The sequence below is a fragment of the Netta rufina genome (assembly GCF_964035555.1).
Source record: "Netta rufina genome assembly, chromosome: 2".
NCBI lineage: Eukaryota > Metazoa > Chordata > Aves > Anseriformes > Anatidae > Netta > Netta rufina.
In genome coordinates this window covers 44,755,134-44,762,294 of record NC_140124.1, presented here as the reverse complement: position 1 = coordinate 44,762,294, position 7,161 = coordinate 44,755,134, and positions in this window count along the sequence as shown.

Sequence of the window (7,161 nt, the reverse complement as noted above, 5' to 3'; positions counted from 1 at the left end):
AGGAGTATTAAGATGCATAAATGATAAAGCATCATTATGAAAAAAGCCAAGAGCTCAGAAACGTGACAAAATCTTTGGTGAACACCTTCACAATAGTGGATGCATTAGAGGCTTTTTTTTTTTTTTTTGAATCAGTGGAGAGAACAGAACAAATGAGAAAAGCCTAAAAATGGGGGAAGACAAGCAGTAAAATGAAGTTCTCCAAAGATGAATCTGCTATTATTGTTATCGCTAGCTTAATTGTAACTGGATTTGATAGAGAGGATTCTTGCAAGCATCGTAGCACTCTGCCTTGCTCTTTCTGACGCTCTTTCTGCTCCCAGAAATGGCAGCTATGTTGCAATTCTTGAAGCACCTGCTCATAAGAGCAAAACCCACAGGGAAGCCTGGTGTGTTTCTCTTCATGACCTTTGTGTGCAAGGAGTGAAGCCTTGGTTAATTACCTGCCTCCAGCCACTCCTTAAAAGCTGAAGAGCTTTTCTTTGTATTTATATAGTTACAGTAGCCATGGCAGCTGCTCATTTATTAGTTGCAGCTTACATTAAAGCAGGCTGGGTAACTACATTGTGTGGAAGGTGAAGATGTGTGCAATTTTCTATAAAAAAAGCCAACAACATGTTTACTGAGAGCAGGTAATGGAGATGCTAATGAAAAACAGAAACTGCCTTGTAGTTTGCCATAGAGCAAGAATGACTAACGACCATGATATTGCATCTAGGAACATAATACATGCATCTGATATGTCTAACTATCCCAGGCACCTGAAAATAAATCATTCACTAGAGATGGGCCTAAATCCACAATTTTCATCTCAAACTTAAATAACCAGGCATTGCACTCAGACTGGGATTTAGTGCTAAGCATAATGCCTGATTCCAGGAAAGCTCAAACTTGGCCAGGAAGGGTAAGAGTGGAGGAGAAAGGGCATTGTTTGATATCATAGTATAAACATGACTGCTTCTGTCTGTACCAGGACATTGTTATTAAGAGAACAAGATGCAATCATTTAAAGCGAACTAAACTCACTACCCAGGAACATCTTCAGTACAGACTGTATGTCTACATCAGGAGAACAGCAGCTATTCTGTTCTGGCTCTTTTCTCATGGGATAAAGTCCCATGTCACAGTGGTTGCTCTGACACATGGGTCTGGAGGCAGAAATTGTTAAACTCAGATACGGGACTGGCCAGAACCATTTTCATGCCTTCTTCTCTGACATTCTCATAACTAACACCACTGGCCAAACAGGTGTTCCCAGCTCTGTATCACCTCTCCTGATGTTACCATTCCGATTCTCCTGCCAGTTGTGCACTGGGCAGGCTGATGGCTTAACAACTGATTTGCCTTGGAAGGCTTTCTCCAAACCATACATGTTCTCGAAGAGCTCACATGCCTAGCATCTGTCTTGCAAGCAAACCCTTTTAATTTGATCCATATTTCACAGCAATCAAAACCACTTTCTGTTCCTTGCTTGGAAATATGTCCACCCTTGTTCTGTTCTATCTTTTCCCTCTAAAATTTCAGCAAAGGATAATTTATTAAGCACGTGCATTTACAACATAATATTTTGCCTTCTGTCAGCAGAAGACTGAACAGCTCCTTCTATCTTCTGGTAAAATTATTTCCTGCTGAGACAGAAACCTGTGGGCTATGGGAAGCCAAAGAGCTGGAAATGATGAGCTACATTTTTTATGGAATGCCTCTGTTTTCCATAAATCTGTCTGTATAAACAGGCTTCCAAAATGCAGTAGTATTAGTCCTTCCCCAATTCTAATCACCGCACAAAATAAACAAATGAAACTCTCAGCTTCCAGCAAAGCTGCACGAGCCCTGGAAATACTTAATGTTTTAGACGGCACGTTTCTGCATGGGAACCCCTGAGCCATGGGGCATTTTGAAGCCTTGGTTCTTCCAGGAGCAGCAAGGAAGAGGAAGCACTGCCACCCAGTGGCTACCGAGGACAACCCTCTGATGGAACTAATTTAATTTGCAGCCTCAGTTCTCTCAGCCTGGTCCTACAAAGCTGGACAGTTTGATTAGGCAAAATTTCATGTCTGCACCTGCAGATTCTAATTATACTAAGCTCAACTCATTTAGCGAACCACTGGTATTTTTAACGAAGATCAAGTTAAAGAGGTACTCACAGAGCATTGCCAAAGCATGGTATTTTGTTTTTGTACCCAGAATTTCTAAGGCAGACTAAATAGACATTCTAAAAGAAGAATAAGCATAAGGTATTTGGCTGATTTGGGGGCTGACTTAGGCCAAGAAAAGATTGTCATTAACTGAATTGTGGCTAATATGGAGGAGTAATTTCTGACTCTCAGGCAAAGGAATCAAATGTGGGCTGGGGGAAATAACATAGCTTATTCCCTGAGATTACAGAGTTACTGAATTCACACTTAGAACTCAAAGGGGCCGAAATTTCTCCCACTGAATTTCCATACTTTCATGAAACAAAAAGCACAACATTCTTCTCGCTCTACCCTCTGCTGCAAGAGAGCTGCTGGTAAGCACTATCACCAACTTACAGGTATGTTTAGGGTATAATAAAGCTTAGCTTTAAAATTTCTTGATTTGTTGTTTTAATTTTCAAAGTTAAAAGCACTGCAGACATGGAAGAAAACAGCATTAATATAATTTAACAGCAGGAATGTAAGCTAGTACAATTTAACTTATTGCATGATGTGTAGAGATTTGTATCAGAAATACTAAACTTGGTCTGAATGAATCATTAACAGAAAAATATGTAAGAAAGCAGCAGAAGAAACATCAGAGCAAGACTTAGAAGAACGGCAGGTGCTGGCAACCAACAGTGCCAACAGCAACAATACAAATGTTGAAGAATGGGCTGTCCAGAGCAGGACCAGAAATCCAGCACTCTGGTAAAAGAAAGGCAATGAGACTGCAGCACGCCGCATGTGCAGTCCTCTTCCTTGTTAACCTGACAAGAGCATGGGCTGTACTTGAAGCAAGGCAGCATGTACAAGGGGCACCAACATTTAGTGAGGATGCAGTAAGCAGTATTTTGGAGAAAAAGGACACCTGCTTGAATCCTTCAGGGTTTACATGAGCTACATCCACAAAACAACTCGTCATTGTCAAACAAGAGGAACTGCAGAGATGCAAGGAGGACTTGACAGCCAGCACCAATGTTCTCTGTATTGCAGACAAGGGACCCTACTTGGATTACTTGGACACAGACCTTGATGTTTTTAAGTACATGGTGTGGGAATGCAAGGGAGTGACATTAGAACAGCATCTGTAAGTGACTGAAATCAATGTTGTTAAAAATGAATATCACTTTCCCCTTCCATATGGTCTCTCCCTGAGTTTTGTGAAATTAATTTTGTATATGCTGTTTTGACAGAAGCATCCAGGAGCAAGCAATTCTCATTCAAAAACAATTACCATATGACTACAGAACAAATCTGTTCATGCTTCATAGCCTGAAGACTAAATTTCAGGCAATTCTACTTCAGGTGCTTGTAAATAAAGTACTCTATAAAGGTTTTCTCAGCTCAGCCTCTCTCCCATTTAAGTCCCTGGGATCACTGCCATATCATATGCAGAGAAGTAGTGCTAAATCAGTGGGACAGACTGTCAGAAGATTTGATAGGTTGCAGAAGGTTTTCAAATGTTTACACTTACTAATCAGGGGCGAGATGCACAAATCTTGACAAATTTCCTTAATTAATACTGAGAAAAATGCCATTCAGATAAAGTCAACTGGTATATTAATAAGGTATATTAACTGGCATATTAAAAGGCCAAAAAAAAAAATCCAAAAAACTGACATAAAGAACCCTTTTCATGAAAATCTCCCAAGCCCCTTTCAGTAAAACACATGAATTTGAGTTTCAGAAGTCTTGTTCTTATTCCAAGATGCTTTAGAGTGGAGATTCATTAAACCTATTTTTTTCTTCCAAAGCAGTTTTGGTTTCATGCAGCGTAAATACCACCATAAGCCCTGGAATTAGTGAAATGTGGTTTTCTGCAGAGTTGTGTCTCCTGGTTGATCAACTCCAGTGTCCAACAAGAACTCACACTTCCTTGTAGTTCTTCACACTACTAAAACCCAGAAAAGATCGACTTCCCCTGGGGTTTCTGCCATCAAAAACCTGGGAAGTCATAGCACAGCTCCTGCTCCAGATAGGGCACCTACAGAGTTTTTTTCTTTCCCCTTTTTGCCATGTTAAGATATCTGGTGATTTTTTAGCAACTGCATTTTTCTGTTAAATTTGCTAGAAATTGGCTAGTAGGCTCAAAAGTCAGAAAGGACACATGCACAAACACCCAAAATCACAAACATAAACAATCTGACTGAGCATAACTTACTTGAGCCTTTTATCTGTACAAAAGTAGAATAATAAGCATTATATTAAGTATTCCCAGTCAGTTGTATGCTCCACAACTATGAAGATTTTAAGGTTGCCAACTAACAGCCTCTATCTATCTATCTACCCATCTATTTATGTTAGTATATTTTCCTTTATTACCTAGTCTTGCATCCAACACTCTTCTTGGTTTACAGGCAATTGTTCCTGCTGTTATAGGCAACCTGTTATTAAAAAAAAAAAAAAAAAAAAAAAAAAAAAACATTTTGGCCCTTTCCCACTCATTTCTAATTATGGAGTAAATCCTTGGTACTGGGTCAGGATGTTAGAAGTCCACAGGACACAATGCTGAGAACAATGAGTTTCCAGGCTATTTCTAATCCCCATCCATGATTTAAATGAGATTACTGATACCACAGTGGTTTTGCTTTTCTGCATCAATGCTCAACTCCATAGAAGCAGCAGAGTTGTGGTATTTTCCAGTCAAAAAAATGCTTTTCAGAAAGGCAAAACAGCCTGCAAAGGTACCCATGGATGTATGCTGTAAAAGGAAATCAGATTTGGGTGATGGGGGAAAACATAGTAATGTGTTTGGCAGCTTATTTCATTTTCTTTAACTTCTTATGAGATTTCTGTCTTGTGCTAGTGCTGGCTTGAGAAGTCACTCTAGCCCAGTGCTACTGTGTCCACAGAGAAGCATACATCTTAGCTAGGAGACAGTAGCTAAGAGCTCCACTGCTTGACTGGGAGCAAAGTCTGCCTACAGGAGTTACAAAAAGCCTCAGTATTAAAAAGCCCTACCCTCTTACCTTTGAAAAGTGAACTTACCTCCTATGGGCAAAGGGGAGAATGCAGATAGGCAGCAGGGGCTGACAGATGCTGGAGCTCAGCTATGCTGTCTCTGGCATCCCTTCACAATGATGCTCAGTCATGGGGAAGTACAAGCACTCACGCACTCGGTTTTGGGAGGTGTAGGCTGGTAGGTTGTTAGGAGTAACACATTTCCTGTTCAAAGAGAATGAGAGGCATGTCAACAGGGTGGGCTGGCTCACTTCTGACTAAACCCTGACAGTTTCAAATCCTGAATAGGGAGTGACAGTTTCATAATTTGAGCAGGAAGTAAGAGCACGAACGCAGGTTCTGCTCTTCATCAAACACACAGCTAGCAAATACTTAAAGTAGCTTCCATGACATTTATACGTACTAAACTTGTACATTCAATTCCTTGAAATAGATTCCATACATCTGATTCGACTAAGAAAACCTTTCTGCTTTAAATCCAATAGCTATTCCCATCAGAAAGAGCAAACGTGCAGACTTCTTTGTTTTCCAAAAAATCCAATGGAGACTTTCTGATTATCCAGTTACTAACTTTTAAGAAGACGTCCAACTTGCCAGAAGCCTGAAAAAGAGACTTTCAATGGCCACTTGGTTTTCTCCCCATACAGGTGTCCCCAGCCATGTTATGCCCTGAAAGGAAGGAATAAAGTGCAAGGGGACTAGGGGTGATCAGAAAGGAGTATCTGGCACCCACAGGCTTTTTCAGTATCAAAAAGGGAACTCAGGAGTCTTAATGTCTCTACTTGCTCTAACCAGACCTAAACAGCAATGGTCAACAGTGTTAGTTTTACAGCACAGGGCTGGCCTGCCAAGCCTCAAACAGAGAAGAAAGTCGACTCTATTTCCCTACTCAGCCAGATCTCCTTTGGCAGCATCTCATCCAAACCCTGCCCTCTTCCAGGCAAAGGGACTCGGAGTTGAACAGTTATGTCCTGTTCGTGGTTCCCAAGGGGGAAAAAGGGCACAGTGTCAAGTCACAACTCCAGAAGGAACCATGGCTAGGCATCAACCTGATGCCTATAGGTTTTGTACTTCTCACTCTCTTAACCCTAGTCCTAGCTCTACCATAACCTGAAGCCTGGGCTGGTGGGAGTCCTCCCAGCACAAAGCCCTCACTGTCACAACCTAATCTGCTTTGGAGACAACCCAATTAAATAACCTCACACATGGCTGATGGAAATTGTCTTATTTGTGTAAGTTTCCATCATCATTGCACACATGTAGGGGACCCAAATGTTGCTTCTCTAGTAATGTGAGAGTTATGGATGGCAATGAAACAACATGGGAAATGCAAAAAATAAAGGAAAGCAGGAAGACACTCTGTCCTGGGCTTCTCCTTGCTCTGAAGCATTTTCAGATCAAACAATAAGAAAGATGCCCTTTTTGTTTCATTCAGGGTTCACTATGGAAGGCCTTTTTCTGCTGTCTCAGGTACATGAAATCCCTCCAGGACAGACCTAGTAGTGAAGCCATCTAAAAAGCTCCTCATGGGCACCCAGTGCTGAGCACAGGGAGAAAGAAGCACAGCAGCCACTCGACTGTTCACCTGGCTGAGATGTCCTGGCTGCATCTGAAGATGGTTCTACCAACCTAGCTGGTCTCCTACAGCACTTTCTGATCCAGTTTACACCACCTCAGTACCAAGCACACAGAGGCAGATATGCTGTACCTCCCTGTGCTGCTGCAGCTTCTCCTTGACATCACAAAACAGAGACAAAAATAACATGAAAACTGCCTGAGCACTTCACTCTTGCTGCTGTCATATCCTCTTCCCATAACAAAGCAGCAGCCAAAAATAGATGCCTTTTAAGGGATTACAAGTAGCAAAAAAGTTCACCAGAAGAAAACTAGCCCAGATCACTTTAAAGGCCAAAATTACGTCACTGAGTCAGTTATTAGTCCAAAACTCTTCCCTTTACAAGTCTTGGGGGACAGCCCAGCAGCCTTGTGGAAAACATCACCAGCAGGCAGCCAGTCTGAGAGC